Consider the following 21,542-nt stretch of genomic DNA (forward strand, 5'->3'; position numbering starts at 1 on the left):
ACGGCAAAGGCCCATTTTGCCGAAGGTCATTTTTTGCCGAGCGGGGCTCTCGGCAAAATGGACCACTTCGCCGAGAGTTGTTGTTTGCCGAGATGCAGGCCCACGGCAATCTTGTGAGTTCCCGACGGCCCTTGTTTGCCGAGAGCGGCGCTCGGCAAACGGTTTCTTTGCCGAGATCCCGCGTTTTTGCTCTCGGCAAAAATCGCGGCTCTGGGCAAAGAACGTTTTTGCGGTAGTGGAGCAAGCGAAGTAGCCAGTGCGCTGCGCACGGCCGATCGGCGACAGTGACGCCGGACGGCAGACGCGAAGGCGCGCCGCGATAAAACCACGAAGGAGAGCGGCCGCGACAGAAGGGAAATCGACAAACTCTTTCTTACGCGCCTGGTATTTCCTATGGGCCATATATATATATATATATATATATATATATATATATATATATATATATATATATATATATATATATATTTCCTATTGCACCAGAGTATTGCCAACTAGCTTACATACTTGAGATTGGCCCCCTAGGCTTCAAGGGCCCTGTGCGTGGACACAGCTCGAACACCCCCCCCCCCCCCCCCCAATGGCTAGGAGAACTTGTTGTCAAAAGAATTAGGTGGATGAAACACTATTATGCAAATAAAGCAAGGCATGAATCATGGACTACTGTGAAAGTAGAGAGAACACTGAACGCGATGACCACAAGCATATGTGCACCTAGAGAAAAACAAATCAGACAACCAATCAAGAATATGCATGGCCGAGTGCATGCTGTGGAATAGCGACGCATGCGCTGTCAGCATTGCTGTCATCGTCGTCGATCTTAAGCGACTATCAGGACTTCTTGTTTCTTCTTTAAAAACAAAAACAAAAAAAAAAACTTATCAGGAATTTCTAAACTGAAGTCAGCATGCTGCCATGCTTGCTCGACATACATATTCCAACTGCCAATTGCTAGTTGGAAAAATGAGGCACACACATTTAGCATGGACATTATTATTCAGATGAAGAGTACGGTGTGGACATATATATATATATATATATATATATATATATATATATATATATATATATATATATATATATATATATATATATATATATATATATATATATAGTAACTAAACACAATTCGCCGCATTATCCTCTGAAAAGAAAAATCGTAGTAGTACTTATCCGCCAATGGAGATGCTCGGAAACTTGATTGGCAATAATAACAAACAGCAACAGCGAATCATTGCATTGCATCGATCACGCACAGACAGACAGCGAGCCCTATAGCGCGCTACCTACAAATTGAGATTCTTATCGCAGGCTCGATTAGTTGCAACGTACAAGCTGTATGAGCGTGACGGCATTAGCTGTCGTCGTCCTCGCCCCTTTCTGAAGGAAAACTCGAGAGATTTCTAGCATGGCAGTGGCACGACGTTATGTAAAGGGTTCTAAACCTAATCCTGTCCCATCTCTGGACCACACACGAACTCCCCATGAACATTAGGTCTAGCGTATCCGCAAATGGAACTGATATGGTTCATCATTGGAGATTAATCAGGGCACTTTGCGTGAACAATGTTCCTCGGTTTGTTTTATGAGTTGTCCTGGTGAGTCGTGATTTTGTTCTCTTCTCGTTGCATCCTCTCTGTTCAATGACTCATAGTACATCCGCATGAGCGAATTAAACGGTCGGGGGTGCTGCCCATTTGTCTTCGCTCTTTGGCTGATGAGAGAAATCGGCCATTCCAACCAGGTCACTTTCCCTGATCGATGAGGACAAGCATGACATCGAAGCAGAGCGGGGCAGAACATTCGCCAGCGTGCCTCCCACTTCCACAAGATTTCTCTCCTTTTCTTCAATCATTCAGTCATGAGAGTGAACTCACTCAACCGAATTCTCTCCTTTTCTTCTACGGAGTACTCTCTTCTCCATCTCTGCAACTGCCCCCTCGCGGCCTCGCCTCGGGGCGAGTAATATGCGTATCCTGCAGAGGCGACACCTGGCACAACGGCGGCCTTCAGATTGCTGCAGCCTGCAGGCCTGGAGCATACGCGAGAGCGGCGGCCGGCCAATACGGCGGTGCCACCTGCACTCTTGTGGCTGCCAAGAGCCGGGCGGCTCGCGTCCCTCTCACGGTCCCAATCATCCGTGATGCCTTCACGTCTGTGCTGGCAGCGCAGGCCAAGAGTTGCGGTTTGCAGCATTCTACAGGCCCATAACATATGCGGCGCTCCAATTCCATGCTATCTGCCGGTTTCTACCAACCAGCGACCGCCACCCCGTGTCAGCATGCGAAGGTCTGATGCTGGATCGGAGAACGACGGCGAGCCAATGGCGCGCCACGGGTGAACTGCTCCGCCGAGGTCACGTTGTGCATTGCATGTGCCGCTGCGGCATACACCAGCTCAGCTGAACTGAGCTGGAAGGGAATGGAGCTTCGATGGGCAGGAATACTCCTCTGTCGTTGGAAGGAGAGAGAGCTTGACATCAGTGAACGAGGAGCATTTCAGGCTTTTCAAAGAGGTGCCTCTACAATATTCGTGCAGTGCAGGGCACCAGGGCAGGTCTCCTCCCGTGAAGGTAGCACATAGTTGTCGCCAGTGTTCTGTTTTTAAAATGTTACTGGTTAGCGTGCTCGTGGGTTGCTATATGACATCAAAACTTTTATACTGAAAACACACGGATCACACGATAACACACGGATCACACGATAAGATAACACTACTGTAAAATTAAAAACCGACGTTAAAGAGATATTTAATATAAAAAACCAAAGTTGATGAAATTAACACAGTTGCGGAGAGCGCGGCGTCGCAGGCTCACCAACCCCAACTCTACTGTATAAACCTTTTCATAATGCGGCTAAAATAATATTTTATATCGATAGAAAGAAATCTCCGATATCCATTTCTTTCGTGCAAATTGCCACTTGGGGAAGTTAAACATTTCGCTTTCCTTACAATCATTTGGTTTGAGCTACTTGTGCGGTTCAAATGGCATCAGAAGTCAACATTACTGTTCTTGCAGTCAAATTAGATAACTGGGTGATGACGCCACCCCTTTTTCCATGCACTAAAAAATATTCTCACTGTACAGTTTGACAAGTATTTTTTAACAATGGCCAAAAGTTCAGAATTAACACATATAGAACATACAATCATTTGATTCTAAACAAATATGAAAATGGACCATGGAGGGGATAATAAAGGCCTCTTGTAGATGTGGCATTGCAAACTCTTTCACAAGCACCGACGATAAACTTCCCACCGGTGGCTGCTGCCTCATCGTCACCAAATTTTTCCTGCTGATCATACAAAAATAATTGAGTTAGAAACAGTAAGGCCAACCGTTATTATCATTGATAATGTACATTTTTTGCACTTGAATATTACCCTTGGATGCAGGTTTAGACTGATTTCTAACAAACTGCTACGGGTCACACTTGAGACCCCACCAGGACCCTAGTAAATCCGAATGTACCCAAAATCACATACAGATACCAGGATATCCAGTTGGAAATGCTTTTCGGCCTCCATCCTTCGGTCCTTTCTTTGGGACCCCAGATCATGCAGAAGATACACAAATAGGAAATCCCACATAATCATTCAACGCAAATCCCTACAGTATGTTTGCCCATTTTAAGTGAAGATACCAGCTTTTGGGAGAATGGATGTGTTCTATGCACTGTCTATCGAATCCTATGTACGCAACAACTTATCTTATTAATTACAGTAAGTTAAATTCCAGTCATGTAATTTTACAGAATAAGCAATCCAATTTGTGAATAATCAAACTGAAGAGCATAACTACACATTCTGCTATCTGCAAGAAAAAAATGGGACATGAAAACATCACCATGTCCATCCTGATGTGCTCGAATATGCCGCCGGATTGATGCCCAAATTCACATCTCCCAGCTTGATGTCCCAGTCCCACCACAGTGCGTGGTCTCGTCAATCCATCAGCTGGATGCAAGACCAAATATATATACACGTTGTAGACCTAAATTACCTTGATATTATTCTGTTCCTGTTGCAATGCACGGGCATGATCCTAATAAGCAAAAAGAAACTAAAATCAAAAGTTAATAATCACACTGAATCCATGGGCAATGATTAATATTCCAATCTTCGAACTTGTTTATCGGAGCATATCACCATGTAATTAGTTTGATATGATTCACCAAGGGCTACATCACTGAAAAATAACAGGGTAACATTGATATGTAGCACCCATGAGAAAAATCCCTTACCTTACAGGCTACATCACTGAAAAATCAATGTGTAAAATACAGTAAGGCTGAAAAATGGAGATCAGATACTTACACGATAATTAACTTTAGTTTTTGTCTTCTTTGTGTGCTTGCAGGGTACATGAATCTGGCTTGTGCTGTAAGGAAGACGAGCAAAGAGAAAAAACAATGCCACAGAGAATCAAAAGGATACCACCTTTCGAAATGTGACAACATGAAAACCACAGCATATTCTCACAGCTTGTAGATGTGGAAATGCTGCTAGCTACATCCTGAAAAAAATACATGAAATATGTTTCATGATCTGAGTACATTTATAACCTCCAAGGGTGAGGACTCGGAGAACCTATGGGGGCAGGTAGGAGGATGGAGAGCTACTTGGAGGGTGAGTACATTTTGTTCTGTCATTATTTTCTAATAATGAACATTATTTGTTCATGAGTGTTAAAATTTTTTACTTTGATATTCTTTTTTTTATGAAGAAGAATTCCCTAATATTTAGTTTTCAAAATAAAAAGGGATTCTATCATTGACATTTCAAAATAAAAAGGATTCTATCATTGACATTTCTGAAAACGAAAGTTCTCTGCACATGGGGCAGTCAGGGTAGTACAAGCAAGGTGTGCTGTACCTTAGGGGCTCGCGCTCCTCCATATCACCAGAGTTCAGAGTGTTCTTGAGATAACCAATGAAGTTTCCATGGCCAATGTGATCTGCAACAAGCCTTTGATTGTTCTTCGTCGTCACCAACAGAGAGAAATTTAGACTTTTCTAGAAAAAGATTCGACATACTTTGTTTTGGGAGAATTTATATGCCATGAAAGAAACATACTAAGATTAGTTAGTTACTTGAAAAAGAGCCATGTCCATTTCTGAACCAGCAGAACCACCGAGCCTGACAGCAACTCAGCTCATCGGCTCTTCATCATGACAACGAATCAAGAAGCAGCAACAGCAGCACAAGGCAAGAGCGTGAACCAAGACCAAACCACCTCCTGAACACCCTTCCAAGTGTTACCGGTTTCACAGGGGCAGAAGCAAGGGGGGAGAAGAGAGGAGCTGTGCCTGCAAATTCCAGAAACATTTGAGCAAAATCATTGTCAAAAAACGCATTAAAAAACAGCAGCATATACATTTGTATTCCTAACCCGGTAAAATATTTCCACTCTTGTCTGTCCATTGGTGATTATTTGGGTTGTTTGGGAAGACTGAAGAGGCTTGTGTGGTGCCTCTTCTGCAATACTATGAATCTGATATGTCCATTGGCGGTAGAATGCTGCTTCCTTAGCTCTGGATTGTTCGGATCAAGACTGATGGCAAATTCAGCATCTATACACACAACTGGTGTACAATACAGGTCAATATTCAGAAAGTGAAAAAAAAAAGATAGATTATAGAAAAGACAAAGACAGAAGCATTATAGCATGGAATATATTTGAAGCCAGGAAATAGTCACTCGTCAGAAGCATTATAGCATGGAATATATTTGAAGCCAGGTAATAGTCACTCGTCCAGATACTTTTGGTAATTGGTTTTGACTTCTGAGATCTAATCTTCTGTTCAAGGCCAACATGTCCAACAAGCTATGAACCTTCTGAAAATTCACATGATGATTTGGAATGAATAGAAATCCAACTACCCTAACAAATTGGCGATGCACGTGGCTTTCTATTCATACAAAACACATACGACTGAAGGATTGATCCTGGGATTAGAAATCTATGCAGAAGACATCCCAATTCAAGGGTTGCAGTGTGACTCAACAGGTGGTACATTTGATCTTACCGGCGGCTTGCGACCGGCGACGGCGAGGATGACGGTGAGGGCTCCGGCGACGTGCCACGACCACGGCGAAGGCGATCTAGGCCGCTCCGGCTAGAGGACTGCTCCTCCGCCGGCTGCCACGGGCGGACGTGCTGGGGAGGGACGCGGAACCACAGGCGAGCGTGCGAGCGTGGCGTGGGGGCGATCTTGGCAAGGAGGCAAGCGTTCAGGGGAGGAGGCGACGAGCGATTCGATGAAGGCCTCTCGCGATTGGGGGAGGGGGCGCGGGGAGGGCCGATCTGGGAAGGGGAACGGAGCGCCCGGCGGAGATTGGAGTGACCTTCCATATTTAGGCCTTGTTTAGTTTCACTCTAACTTCCAAAAAGTTGCTACAGTATCTGTCACATCGAATGTTTGCGACCCGTGCATGGAGCATTAAATATAGACGAAAAGAAAAACTAATTGCACAGTTTGGTGAGAAATTGCGAGACGAACGTTTTGAGCCTAATTAGTCTATGTTTAAACACTATTTACCAAATAAAAACGAACGTGCTACAGTAGCCCCAAAATCCAAATTTCTCCAACTAAACAAGGGCTTACTGCCAGGCCGTACGCTGTGGGGGAGGCGAGGCGACGCCGGGCCTAGCTAAGGCCATGTTTGTTTCCGCTTCTCCAAACACGCTTGGATTATAATCTAAGCGAAGATTTTCTCGCTTCTCGTTTTTCGCTTTTCGTAGTTTAAATCTCTGAAGCAGCTTACCACGTAAGCGGGAATCGGTGGAAATAAGCAAAACGTTTGGCGGGATTCTCGCTTATTTCCACCGATAAGCCGCTTATAAGCGGAACGGCCTAAGGCTGTCTCCAGCGAACCAGAACCTAAACGCGGCACCTGTTCCACGGTTTGAGGCACGCATTTGGAAAAAATCAGAGGCAGAAACGGAACGCGAGGAGCCACGGTGCCGCACGACATCCCCATGCCGCATCCCTCGACGCCGAACGCCGCAAGAGAACGTGTAACACCCTGGTGTTACGATCCTATTTAGCGCCACAATTTTGATCTAACAGGTTTTACCGAAACGAGTTTCCGGGGCTTTAAAAGTCTTAACTTAGGTTTTAAAGTATCACTCGTGGCAAGTTATATCGCACTAGCTAGTTGAATAGTTCTGGGATGCAGGCAAAAACTAAAAGTTATAACTACCTAAATCGGAAACGATAGACGATGGCATATTAGTATTTAAATTCTAGCTAATTTTCTTGAACGTTAACTTTATATTCTTGCATCGTTAGTTGCCTCATGGTCTGAAGTAGCAGGGTTGACCTAGAAGTTTTCAGAACCCTTTAGAACGCACGTAGACCTACGTTCGGTGCTCTATTCGTGAACCGACGCACTGTGCGACGAACCCGTCTTGGCCTTCTCGCATTTTCTTCCCTAGTCGCTCTTTGGTCGCGCCGAGTGTTTTCCTAGCAAGCTGGTGGTGTGAACTTTGAGTTGCAAGGTTGGCCGAACCTTAACCGCACTGTTTGGTAGCTTTGGCGTCGCTTTAAAAAGCGTGCACGGCTCTGATTTTGCCCTTTTGGCCTTTGGGTCACGGTCACCAGGCGTGTCTGCACGCTTGGCCATGTCCGGCTGAGTGCTGGCCTGCGCTGAGCCACCGACGTCGCGCTGCTGTCCCCGTGCGCTTGGTTGCCCGTTTGCCATGCCGTGCCCCGCTGGCCAGTCTGTGGACGTCGACCATACGCCGGGCCCGACGTGGCCGCGTCCGCTCTCTGCTGGGCGCAAACTGTTGCCGAACGAGCACTGCTCTCACGCCCGACATAGGTCTACGTCCCAACTGACCGTCGCTGCCTGCCTTGTCACGTTCCATCGCGCCATGCTCAGCCAGAGCCATGTGAACCTGCCGCGTTTACGAACGTCACGACACCACGCGGCTGCTGCACGCCGTATCGCTGCACCTGCGTCGTGGCCATCTCGTCGAACTCTTGCCGTGTCGGTTGGTCATTGCCGCTACCGTCGCGCCTGGGTTGCCTGGCCCAGCCACGCTGTTGGCGACGTCTCCCTGCCGCGCCGTGCCCCTGGGTGTTCGCCACTGCCGCTGCGTGATGGCCGTCTGGCCCCGACCCCTGTGTCGAGGCGTGCGCCTCTGCGTGCTGCCGCCGCTAGCCGACGCTAGAGGGACTGCTCGGGGTTGACTCCTCCTACCCAGCACGTCACGCCAGGTTTCCCGGTCTCATCGTCGGTACTCAGGTGCACGTGCTGCTGCTTCCGGCCGGTCCTCGCCTGGTCTTAACCGCTCGGCTCGCCGTGTGCTGCTTCGCGATAGGACCACAGCTGGGCACCGCGCTCCCCGCCCTTCCAATTCTTTTGGCTCGAGGCCTCACCGTCCAATTCCTCACTTCTGCAAGTAGCTTAGGTGGTTATCTAGCAACCCAACCCGCACCTGGCCTCAGTCGTGTACTGTGGTCGGCCAATTTGGTGTTGGGCTCGCCGCCGGTCTTGTGTGCCGCCAGGTTGGTAGGTTGGGAGGTACGGTTCGCGTGATCGATTGAAATTCGATTGCTTGTGCCCTTGGACTCACCGCGACCCCCTCTTTCCGATGCTCGTGTTGTCTTGACTAGGCCGGCCGTCGGTGACGAGGTGACGCGTGGGTGCCCGGCTCGGAGCGCCGCCACGCGGTGCGGGCGCACATGGCTGGAGTTCTTCAGCCTCCCTCCACTCCAACCGTCACCATAGCATGCACCGTGGTAAGCTGTTGTTGCTTCTCCGCTATCTCTACTCGCCCGTGAGTGCGTAGGATCACCGGAACGGCCTAGCCACCGCCGTGAATCGCCGCCCGCCGGTTCTGCTCACATGGGTGCGCACCGTAGCTTCCTGTGGGCACCCAGCGTCACCGTTCGAGTCAGAGGAGGTGGTCGACCTCTTAGCAGCGTTAGTGTGGTCCCCTGATGGCCGGCGTGGTCGCGCAGCACCGCCCGGAGCCGTGCCGTCGTGCGCGGGGGTCTCGAGGACCACCCCGTTGTAAAGACGAATACTACAAGGGCCTTGTCGTGAAACTTCTATCAGTAGGAATAGTGCGGATAGGGTTGGTATAAATATCGCAAAGCTCGAGGTCGTTTTTGAAAAGAAGCCGGCGCGCGCGGGCTCCCGGCTCGTTGGGCCGGCCTGCCGTGGCTGCGTCCGCCTAGGCCTGCCTGCTGCTGGGCCACCGCGTCCGCATGGGCTGCTGCTGACGGCGCGCGCGCCGTTGGGCCAAGTGATTGGCGCCGGCCCATTTCGACTTGTAGAATAATTTCTAAGTTAGTTTAAAAAGGTAAAGTTGTAAAATCAATATGAAATAACATAGGAGTCCAAAAATGGTAAAACCAGTTTTGTTGAGCTCCTAAAATCTTGCCCTGCCTGCTAGTATATTTTGTTCACGTAGTTGGATAATATTCTTAGGGAGCTATATAATTAATTAGAGATAATTAATATTGTGATATATAAACTTGTAGGGATTTTCGTGGTAAATTGGATAATAGCGTTGGGATCTGAAATTTCTACAGTAGATCCCTAGTAATATTAGTTACTCATCATAAATTTTGTAGCTCCGGAATAACTAGTTGCTAAATAGATAATGATGTCTTAATTCGAACAATGATTAAAGTGATAGAGTGAAATAAAGAAACACCTTTGGTTTATATAACTAAAATTATTATTGGGAAATAACGTTTTATCCGACAACGTGTATATATAGCCTAAGTACGGTCGTTGTTAGAACTAGCCAGTTAACTCGAGAGGCGTAAAGCGTATTTATACGAGTCACGATTTTAGTTGATTAATTACATCTTTGCATTGCATCGCATGCATATCATATAGGTACGATGATGGATCAACGGATCGATCGAAGGAGGATTGGGAATCCGAAGATGGTGTAATGGTATTCTCTCCAGGAGATGATGCAATGGGCTTTCTATCCAGTTGATGGTGCATGATCTGAAGATGCAGATACTAACTTTTAATATATCTTACCCAGGCAAGCCCCGGTGCATAACCCCTATCTTTCTGCAGCTTAAACTATATTTGTGCATTAAGTTCAAGGAGTTGAATGAAACCCACTTGCATATATATCTTTATCCCTATGAGTCTTACTAGTATGACAGGATCGTGTAGATTGCTATGCTACAGGACTCCGGTAGAAGTCGAGTGATTGCCTGTCACTCGCGAGATATAGGAAATATGTTACTATATGATTATCACTTGGAATATATAAAATGGTAGAAAAGAAAATGGTGACCGGGCAGGGATGTGGTTTGGGTATTGGTGGGTGTAAGAAGTTGTGTCGCCGCGGAGGCGGGTCATAGCTTGGTTACACCGTTTTCCCTGTCTGGTCGATTAAGGACCGATCGTGCATATGACTCTAGGCAGGTCACAGACTTATTATCCCGAGCACATACTTGTGTATGGGCGCTTGGAAGACTTGTTGCTCTCTTGTCGCGGATCCGGCTCTTTCCGGACCGACTGTCAGGGTTTTATTTTGGTGGAGGAGGTCCTTGCACCGCACTGAGTCCGGGACTCAGGGGCGGGGGCTTGGAGTCCCAGTTTGGACGAGGACCTGGACACCCGGGACAGGAGAGTGATGGGTTGGTCCTGCTTGTGCCTGGGGTACAAGCGGGGCGTGTGTTTTCGGGGTACCCAGCTGGGGGCATTGATTCGCGAATCGCCGGGCTATCCGGTACGGCTTGTCTACGGTTTAGCATCGTAGTAAGAACTGAAAGATGAAAGATGGAAGATGGACAAAGGAAATCTGATTGCTTACCACCTGCTTGAAAGTAGCACAGGTGCTTACATAGAATGGTTAGTTAATGAACCAATGCGGCTATTAATAAAAATCGAAATATAAGGACGCACGCTTAGTAATGCTTTCTGCAAATGCAACCCACAAACCAGATAGCCTTGCATATCCTTGGAGTCTTTTCTTTTCTCCTGTCGGGTAAGTCTTGCTGAGTACAATTGAGTACTCAGGGTTTTATTCCCCCTGTTGCAGGTGACAGGTGGAGGCTTGAGCTGACCTTTGTGTGTGGATTCCTCCTGGTGGGCTCAGAGAGGATTTCCTTTACGCTGCGATCGTAGTTGTTATTTATAACTCTCACCAAATGCTTTTATAAATGGAAGTTTAATAATCTGTTGTCGTAGTTCATATATCAATACTTCATCATGTCATTAATAGATGTTTATTTCCGCTGTAACTCTGATCACATGTTTCTATTCCGCTGTTCAATTAAATTGTTTATAACTCTGATAATATGATTTCATTCCGCTGTTATATTAATAATATTATACTCTGATGTTGTATTAAAAGTGATGTAAGAAATGGTTAAGAATGATGTAAGCTTTATTCTCTCATTTGTGATCCTGATGGCAAAAATGTGGATTTTCGGGTTCTCCCCTGGGGTGTGCCCGACGGAATCGAGTAATTTAGTGTTCTCCTCTCGAGTGCTTAGTGTCTAATGGAAGACAAGCACTCCTGTGAGGCATTAAATTAGGCGGTTCTGCCACAGGTGGTATCAGAGCATAAATGAGGAAATAAAGCTTCGAAAACCTTTTCTAAACTAAAATTTGACAACCCATTGTTGCAAAAAGTTAGGGCGTTTGTATGCGAAGTTATATAAGTAGCCCTATTACTATGGTTATGTATCCAGGATAGATGGCACTCTGCTGACTTAGATAGGATTAATCAAGTTTCTGCAGGTACACTGACTCGAGCATAGTCCGATAGTATCGCCTAGTTACAGGGAGAGAACGATGTGCCATAAATCTAAGAACGGTTGCCCTATATGTGGCAACAGTGAAAGGACGTATAGGATGTGCATTCATGCACATCCTGCCTATGCATTGTAGCACTCGTATTACTGGCAGATACACCATCCACAGGTGTCACGAGTGTCGTATTGTGCACGACTAACTCGTTCCTGTTCTAGAGTTAGGTCTGCACTGTGGCTTCGTTCTCCGCGTTCGCCCGTGGTTCACGCCGGTCGTGACCCACGTCTCCCCATACCCTTTTCTGCGCTCTTGTCGGACCCTTGCCCTGCAGTCGTACTAGTCAGTAATGGCATCGCACGTCGCTCGCCTCCAACGCGCGGAGTTTGGTCAATCCGCCGTAGTGATATCGCGCGGGAACCCTGGTGAACCGCGCCAGGACCACTGAATGCTCCGCCTTTATAAGTAGAGCCTGGCTTAGCCATTAGTACCACCACTCAGCGCACTTTAGCTCGCTTAGCTTCTCCTTTGAGCCAGCTTTTCGCTCAGCCTTCCTTGCAACCACTGCCAGAGATGGCAGGAGCCTGGGTTAGCACCTACTGCCTGAATGTTGAGGGGTTTCCCAAAATCCTGCATGCCACCCTGCAAAAGCTCGGAGTCAATGATCGCCCCGAGTATGAGGGCCGTGAGTATGAGGAGCATGGCACCGAGCGGTGTGAGGTTACCGTCTACATCGGGAAGAGTGAAGAGTTCCCCGACCTCACCGAAGCCTGGAGTGTGACCGCAACCGGGTTTAGCTTCACCGACACCTACCAGGTTGTGGCCCGTAAAGCCTTACGGTACCTCTGCCAGATCTATGAGGAGCCCATTGCCCGTACCCCCATGCGGTTCTTTCCACCTTTGGATAGGAACCGGCGGGCATGGAGGGCTCGCATGGAGGCTTTGCAAGGGCGGGATGTGCAAGAGGACAGTCCCACTATGGTGCACTTGACCACGTACCTGCTCGCTCTGGATGAGCAGTACGACCGTCAAGCCTTGGAGCTGAGGGCGTGCCTTCGGTGCGCCGAGGAAGCCGAGGTCTTCAACCGGATGCTCCAGGTGCAGCTCGCCGAAGCGCATGCCAGCGCTGCAGCCTGCTGAGAGCCGAGAGGCCACCATGGAGGAATCCCTGAAGGAGGCTGAAGATCGGCATGTCCATCAGCTGGGTGAGGCCTATCTGTTCACTAGGGCCAGGCGGAGGTCGCTGGTTGATGGAAGGCAGGATGCCCCGATCTTGGAAGGGATCCCCTCTCCACCCGCCAGAAAGAAGAAGAACTGGTTGTTGCAGCACGCCAGCACCTCCACCCTCGGAAGTGTCAGAAGAAGAACCCTTGATTCCTCTCGCTCAGTCGTTGCCCCGCGAGGATGTAGATTAGTTTCCTTGGAATGCTGTAACCGTAGTAGTAGTGTTTTTCGTTGCTGTCCCTCCGGTATTGCATTCTTATCGTTGTTGTTCGTCCGTAGTTGTTGAGATCGTCTAACCGTAGGTGAATGCTATGCCGTGAATGTGAGCCTAATGCCTGTACGTTGTACCCATATAAGACCGTTGGAACATGCATTTTATTTATTCGCTGTGTTTATTGCGTTCATCTACCTTAAGTTTGTTAGGTGTGCGTAAGAGTTTCATGGGTGATATCAAGTGGGTTGCAAGAAAAGTTGCCATTCAGACGCCAGCAGATCTGTCGTGATTGGGTGTTATTGGACGCTGTATCGACTAATTGTGGATGTCCCAACAGAATACTTGAATCTTTTTAAACCAAATCCGTCGTTGGATTTAAAATTCCTTGTCCCTTGTTGTGGAGGGAAACCTTTGTTGTTGAATTTTTCCCTTGCGATACCCCTTACTCTGTGGTCTATGACCCCACTGCCTTCTGGGCGTGTAAGTTGGTAATAGTTGCCTGGTTAAAAGCTTATGGTGCCACGACGAAACCGAGGGCTCCATGTGGAACAGCTGCCACATGTGACGCTGCTCGGCACGCGCTGGTATCGAGGTTGTTAACCAAGTACCTTTATCAAGTTACACTGTAGTACTGTTTTGTTTTAAAGTTTTCTCCTTGAAAATGTTTAGGTGTTCAAACGGGAAAATCCACAACGGGGTGATACAGAAGTGTTCTCTCAAGGTAAACAAGAGATGGTTTGGAGAAAGAAAGAATGATATGATCTAGGTTTACAGAAAAGACGGATGTGGTCAAGGAAGGAAAGCAAAAGAAGAATAGTAAAGGAAGGTTAGCAATGGACAGTCGGGAGTAATTGCAAAAGTTAGAGTGGATGTCTTGTCCCAAACCCTGTTTTTAGTTGACCATGCTTTGCATGCTGGGTAATTTCACTGCGTGTCCTACGAACGTTGTCTGTATCGGGTCTTTAGCTCCCTGTTTTCGCGTGGCCGCGGCATCGTGCAGTGCTCACCGTCTTTGTGCATTGTGCGTTGCTCCTTTTCCCCAGCATCCGGTCGGCTCTCGACTCTCACGCCTCGTTCCTCGTACCGGACCCCCCCTTCCCTCTCTTTTCCTTTCTTCTTTTGCGAACATGGTCGCCCGCACGCCGCCTCGTCGAGCGGACCCCCTCTCCTCTCCTTTATTTTCCCCCCCTCCATCGCTCACGTAGGGAGCGCAACATGTCCAATCTTATCTCCACTCCGGTGTGTTGCTCCCCACCTCCATTCTCCACTATAAGTAACCCTTGGTCCTTGCTTTTCTTCTTCATCCCCATTCCCCCGTATTCGGAGCTTAGCTACGAGATCCAGTCGACGTTGTGAAGCTAGGTTCGGCTGTCTGAGGTGATGGTGTGATCTGAGAAGAAGAAGGGATCCAGTTCGTCAAAGAAGTTCAAGTCCCTTGGTTAGTTGGCCTTAGGATTCACGATGTTTTACTTCTCAGTCGACTGTTTCTGGATTTGTTGGTGCTACGCCATGTTTTGGATAATCATTATCTTGTTGTTTCTCCATTGTCCTCGTCTATCTCGACTTCTGGAGTAGGACTCGATTGTACCAAGTTGCTCGTAACCATATATCCCTAGATCCCCGTGTGGTTTAGTATTCGAAGTCATGTAATCTTTCGTGTAATCCCTGATCTACGGAATGTAATCACGTTTCCCCTTTTCTGGTTCTAGTTTCGAATCTCGGGACGAGATTCTTTTTAAGGGGGGTTGGTTGTAACACCCCGGTGTTACGATCTTATTTAGCGCCACAATTTTGACCTAACGGGTTTTACCGAAACGAGTTTCCGGGCTTTAGAAGTCTTAACTTAGGTTTTAAAGTATCACTCGTGGCAAGTTATATCGCACTAGCTAGTTGAATAGTTCTAGGGATGCAGTCAAAACTAAAAGTTATAACTTCCTAAATCAGAAACGATTGACATTGACGTGTTAGCATTTAAATTCTCGCTAAATCCTTAAACGTTAACTTTATATTATTGTATCGCTGGTTGTATCATGGTAAGTACTTTGGCGAGGGGTGGTGCGTAGAATGGTCTGAAGTAGCAGGGTTGCCCTAGAAGTTTTCGGAACCCTTTAGAACGCACGTAGAACTACGTTCGGTGCTCTATTCGTGAACCGACGCGCTGTGTGACGAACCCGTCTTGGCCTTCTCGCATTTTCTTCCCTAGTCGCTCTTTGGTCGCGCCGAGTGTTTTCCTAGCAAGCTGGTGGTGTGAACTTTGAGTTGCAAGGTTGGCCGAACCTTAACCGCACTGTTTGGCAGCTTTGGCGTCGCTTTAAAAAGCGTGCACGGCTCTGATTTTGCCCTTTTGGCCTTTGGGTCACGGTCACCAGGCGTGTCTGCACGCTTGGCCATGTCCGGCTGAGTGCTGGCCGCGCTGAGCCACCGACGTCGCGCTGCTGTCCCCGCGCGCTTGGGTGCCCGTTTGCCATGCCGTGCCCCGCTGGCCAGTCTGTGGACGTCGACCATACGCCGGGCCCGACGTGGCCGCGTCCGCTCTCTGCTGGGCGCAAACTGTTGCCGAACGAGCACTGCTCTCACGCCCGACATAGGTCTACGTCCCAACTGACCGTCGCTGCCTGCCTTGTCACGTTCCATCGCGCCATGCTCAGCCAGAGCCATGTGAACCTGCCGCGTTTACGAACGTCACGACACCACGCGGCTGCTGCACGCCGTATCGCTGCACCTGCGTCGTGGCCATCTCGTCGAACTCTTGCCGTGTCGGTTGGTCATTGCCGCTACCGTCGCGCCTGGGTTGCCTGGCCCAGCCACGCTGTTGGCGACGTCTCCCTGCCGCGCCGTGCCCCTGGGTGTTCGCCACTGCCGCTGCGTGATGGCCGTCTGGCCCCGACCCCTGTGTCGAGGCGTGCGCCTCTGCGTGCTGCCGCCGCTAGCCGACGCTAGAGGGACTGCTCGGGGTTGACTCCTCCTACCCAGCACGTCACGCCAGGTTTCCCGGTCTCATCGTCGGTACTCAGGTGCACGTGCTGCTGCTTCCGGCCGGTCCTCGCCTGGTCTTAACCGCTCGGCTCGCCGTGTGCTGCTTCGCGATAGGACCACAGCTGGGCACCGCGCTCCCCGCCCTTCCAATTCTTTTGGCTCGAGGCCTCACCGTCCAATTCCTCACTTCTGCAAGTAGCTTAGGTGGTTATCTAGCAACCCAACCCGCACCTGGCCTCAGTCGTGTACTGTGGTCGGCCAATTTGGTGTTGGGCTCGCCGCCGGTCTTGTGTGCCGCCAGGTTGGTAGGTTGGGAGGTACGGTTCGCGTGATCGATTGAAATTCGATTGCTTGTGCCCTTGGACTCACCGCGACCCCCTCTTTCCGATGCTCGTGTTGTCTTGACTAGGCCGGCCGTCGGTGACGAGGTGACGCGTGGGTGCCCGGCTCGGAGCGCCGCCACGCGGTGCGGGCGCACATGGCTGGAGTTCTTCAGCCTCCCTCCACTCCAACCGTCACCATAGCATGCACCGTGGTAAGCTGTTGTTGCTTCTCCGCTATCTCTACTCGCCCGTGAGTGCGTAGGATCACCGGAACGGCCTAGCCACCGCCGTGAATCGCCGCCCGCCGGTTCTGCTCACATGGGTGCGCACCGTAGCTTCCTGTGGGCACCCAGCGTCACCGTTCGAGTCAGAGGAGGTGGTCGACCTCTTAGCATTGTTAGTGTGGTCCCCTGATGGCCGGCGTGGTCGCGCAGCACCGCCCGGAGCCGTGCCGTCGTGCGCGGGGGTCTCGAGGACCACCCCGTTGTAAAGACGAATACTACGAGGGCCTTGTCATGAAACTTCTATCACTAGGAATAGTGCGGATAGGGTTGGTATAAATATCGCAAAGCTCGAGGTCGTTTTTGAAAAGAAGCCGGCGCGCGCGGGCTCCCGGCTCGTTGGGCCGGCCTGCCGTGGCTGCGTCCGCCTAGGCCTGCCTGCTGCTGGGCCACCGCGTCCGCATGGGCTGCTGCTGACGGCGCGCGCGCCGTTGGGCCAAGTGATTGGCGCCGGCCCATTTCGACTTGTAGAATAATTTCTAAGTTAGTTTAAAAAGGTAAAGTTGTAAAATCAATATGAAATAACATAGGAGTCCAAAAATGGTAAAACCAGTTTTGTTGAGCTCCTAAAATCTTGCCCTGCCTGCTAGTATATTTTGTTCACGTAGTTGGATAATATTCTTAGGGAGCTATATAATTAATTAGAGATAATTAATATTGTGATATATAAACTTGTAGGGATTTTCGTGGTAAATTGGTAATAGCGTTGGATCTGAAATTTCTACAGTAGATCCCTAGCAATATTAGTTACTCATCATAAATTTTGTAGCTCCGGAATAACTAGTTGCTAAATAGATAATGATGTCTTAATTCGAACAATGATTAAAGTGATAGAGTGAAATAAAGAAACACCTTTGGTTTATATAACTAAAATTATTATTGGGAAATAACGTTTTATCCGACAACGTGTATATATAGCCTAAGTACGGTCGTTGTTAGAACTAGCCAGTTAACTCGAGAGACGTAAAGCGTATTTATACGAGTCACGATTTTAGTTGATTAATTACATCTTTGCATTGCATCGCATGCATATCATATAGGTACGATGATGGATCAACGGATCGATCGAAGGAGGATTGGGAATCCGAAGATGGTGTAATGGTATTCTCTCCAGGAGCTGATGCAGTGGGCTTTCTATCTAGTTGATGGTGCATGATCTGAAGATGCAGATACTAACTTTTAATATATCTTACCCAGGCAAGCCCCGGTGCATAACCCCTATCTTTCTGCAGCTTAAACTATATTTGTGCATTAAGTTCAAGGAGTTGAATGAAACCCACTTGCATATATATCTTTACCCTATGAGTCTTACTAGTATGACAGGATCGTGTAGATTGCTATGCTACAGGACTCCGGTAGAAGTCGAGTGATTGTCTGTCATTCGCGAGATATAGGAAACATGTTACTATATGATTATCACTTGGAATATATAAAATGGTAGAAAAGAAAATGGTGACCGGGCAGGGATGTGGTTTGGGTATTGGTGGGTGTAAGAAGTTGTGTCGCCGCGGAGGCGGGTCATAGCTTGGTTACACCGTTTTCCCTGTCTGGTCGATTAAGGACCGATCGTGCATATGACTCTAGGCAGGTCACAGACTTATTATCCCGAGCACATACTTGTGTATGGGCGCTTGGAAAGCTTGTTGCTCTCTTGTCGCGGATCCGGCTCTTTCCGGACCGACTGTCAGGGTTTTATTTTGGTGGAGGAGGTCCTTGCACCGCACTGAGTCCGGGACTCAGGGGCGGGGGCTTGGAGTCCCAGTTTGGACGGGGACCTGGACACCCGGGATAGGAGAGTGATGGGTTGGTCCTGCTTGTGCCTGGGGTACAAGCGGGGCGTGTGTTTTCGGGGTACCCAGCTGGGGGCATTGATTCGCGAATCGCCGGGCTATCCGGTACGGCTTGTCTACGGTTTAGCATCGTAGTAAGAACTGAAAGATGAAAGATGGAAGATGGACAAAGGAAATCTGATTGCTTACCACCTGCTTGAAAGTAGCACAGGTGCTTACATAGAATGGTTAGTTAATGAACCAATGCGGCTTTTAATAAAAATCGAATATAAGGATGCACGCTTAGTAATGCTTTCTACAAATGCAACCCACAAACCAGATAGCCTTGCATATCCTTGGAGTCTTTTCTGTTCTCCTGTCGGGTAAGTCTTGCTGAGTACAATTGAGTACTCAGGGTTTTATTCCCCCTGTTGCAGGTAACAGGTGGAGGCTTGAGCTGACCTTTGTGTGTGGATTCCTCCTGGTGGGCTCAGAGAGGATTTCCTTTACGCTGCGATCGTAGTTGTTATTTATAACTCTCACCAAATGCTTTTATAAATGGAAGTTTAATAATCTGTTGACGTAGTTCATATATCAATACTTCATCATGTCATTAATAGAGGTTTATTTCTGCTGTAACTCTGATCACATGTTTATATTCCGCTGTTCAATTAAATTGTTTACAACTCTGATAATATGATTTCATTCCACTGTTATGTTAATAATCATTATACTCTGATGTTGTCTTAAAAGTGATGTAAGAAATGGTTAAGAATGATGTAAGCTTTATTCTCTCATTTGTGATCCTGATGGCAAAAATGTGGATTTTCGGGTTCTCCCCTGGGGTGTGCCCGACGGAATCGAGTAATTTAGTGTTCTCTCTCGAGTGCTTAGTGTCTAATGGAAGACAAGCACTCCTGTGAGGCATTAAATTAGGCGGTTCTGCCACAGAACGCCACCAGGCCAGATCTGGCGGGGGAATGAATGGATCCAGCCATGAAGTTCCTGGATTCGGTTTTGGAGGGCCCAGATCGACCCAGCAAAGAACGGCAACAAGCACAGACCGACACTCGACTCCGGAGCCAGTGAGGTAAGCAGAGGAGGAGGAAGGGAGCGAGGCCGCACCATGGGCTGGGGCACCGCCGCACCACCACGCCAGGGGAGGGGAGGGCACTCGCCCTGCGCCGCCGCCAGGGGGCGCGCTCGCCCCAACGCCGCCGCGCCGGCCTCGAACCGCCGCGTCGGGGGGAGGGCGCTCGTCCCACGCCACCGCGCCTGGGGGCCTCCCTCGCCGGTGGGCTGCAGCGCGGACTTCGCACCACCCGTGGGCGCCGGCAGTGCCCGTCCCCGGCCATGGCGCGGCGCGAGGTGGAGAGGAGGAGGGCCGAGGGGGAGAGTAGGAGGAGGAGGAGGCCGGCCGCAGCCGTCGTGCCATCTGTCGCCGCCCTGTCCGCGTGGGGATCAAGAGAGAGAGGGAGAGACCGACGGGTGAGACGGAGAGAGGACGCTTATTTGCGTTCCGCGTCGCCTCGAACGCAAAATGAGTCATGCGATTACCTACTCCGTTGAGTGTGGGTCGCGTTATTGGTACACTGTTGGAGACCGTCTAAGAGCATGCCCAACGCGGGCATATGATATCAAATGCTTCAGCTTAAAGTAAACTGCCACGTAAATAGAGAATATACACACGAGGCTAATTTAGTTCTACGGCAGGCCAACACTCAAAACAAAAAAAAGTAGCTTTAACTTTGTTAGAACTTTTTTAGTTCTTCTCCCTCACCTCCTGCAAAAACACGTCACAAGCTAACATGCAATCTTCCACGACATTCGGTGAGCAATGATTTCAGACTTTTGTTAGATTGGGCACCCAGTTCTTCTGCAGGTGGAGCGTGAGGCTATGAATGCATCGGGCGGACGTGGAGCGTGAGGCTAATAGCTAGAGTGGCGTGTTAGGGCTGGCCTAATGCGCGGAAGGGGTGTCGCTCGGATCGCATGCAGAGACAGAGCGACGACCCCCAAATTGTCGCTCCTGTTCTTTTTAGTTGTAATACCTAGGAGAGGTAGGAGATCAGAGGAGAGAGAAAACCCTTTTGCACTTTTGCAAAGCCTGGTGTCAGAGCACAGCTTTATGTCTTTCTATCCTCTAGCCCATGTTTCCACGTTAACAAAAAAGAAAAAATCGACATAGGGCCTGGGTGGCATCCCGGCTTGACGCCATCAGCCTGTACTCGGATTGTTCCAGCTTGACGGGCCGAGTTGTGTGGCAGTTTAGAACCCATGGCTCCAGTAATCGCGACACGAATTTAGAATTTCGGAGGCCAGCTGCAAGGTCTGCAAAAATGTCAACACATCCAACAGCAGCCCGGCCCGTACTAACGCATCCTACAATTTGCAAACAAACAAAAAAAAATCATTTTACCTTTATGAACTATTATCATGATATGATTTTTCCTCGTCAAACTTCAAAATTGGACATGCCTAAACTCTCAAAAATCATTTAAATTATCTCCCTAGGTTGAATTGTTTTCAAGTCGGTTTCATCATTTCATTAATTATACGAAGATATAGTAAATGCCTTATAAGGTTTTTAAATCAAGAAAATATATAAACTTCTAAAAGTTCAAAGAAAAATCATAAAGCTAGATTAGCACATGAAAAACACAAATAAAATATTTATAGCTCTTGAAATTATACCAAAAAAACTTCCAAAAATTAGATTTAGGTCTATATTAATGGGAAAATATTCAAAAAAATATGAAAGTTCCCCAAGATGTTATGATCATCAATCGATGTCTAAACATACTATGAAAACTTTATGCAATGAAAACACGAGATACAACCAACATGAATGCATGCTGCGTTAAATGCATATTGCATTCTTGTTGGTTGCATCTCATATTTTTGTTATGTAAAATCTATAAAACGCATTAAGACATAAATTAGATTTTTTTTGAGATTTTTTTTTAAATTTTCAAGATGTTTTTCCCATTTTGTTAGAGCTAGTTCCAATTTG

The 21,542-nt window shown here is 48.3% G+C and overlaps 1 long non-coding RNA gene across 10 annotated transcripts; it reads right to left on the reverse strand.

Annotated features, from left to right (window-relative positions):
- Positions 1–3,027: 3,027 nt before the first annotated feature.
- Positions 3,028–6,354, reverse strand: LOC136463836 (uncharacterized). 10 transcript variants are annotated; one of them, XR_010761103.1, is made up of 8 exons: positions 6,030–6,354; positions 5,393–5,585; positions 5,094–5,309; positions 4,876–4,979; positions 4,438–4,516; positions 3,848–4,371; positions 3,385–3,610; positions 3,028–3,293 (listed from the first exon to the last, which is right to left on the reverse strand). It is a non-coding gene; the product is annotated as an uncharacterized lncRNA (long non-coding RNA). The 10 variants fall into 10 exon arrangements; XR_010761101.1 differs by having other exon boundaries at positions 3,848–4,021; positions 4,318–4,516; XR_010761098.1 differs by having other exon boundaries at positions 3,848–4,045; positions 4,318–4,516.
- Between the last annotated feature and the right edge of the window lie 15,188 nt (positions 6,355–21,542).

Source organism: Miscanthus floridulus, chromosome 7 (assembly GCF_019320115.1).
Source record: "Miscanthus floridulus cultivar M001 chromosome 7, ASM1932011v1, whole genome shotgun sequence".
NCBI classification, from domain to species: Eukaryota; Viridiplantae; Streptophyta; class Magnoliopsida; order Poales; family Poaceae; genus Miscanthus; species Miscanthus floridulus.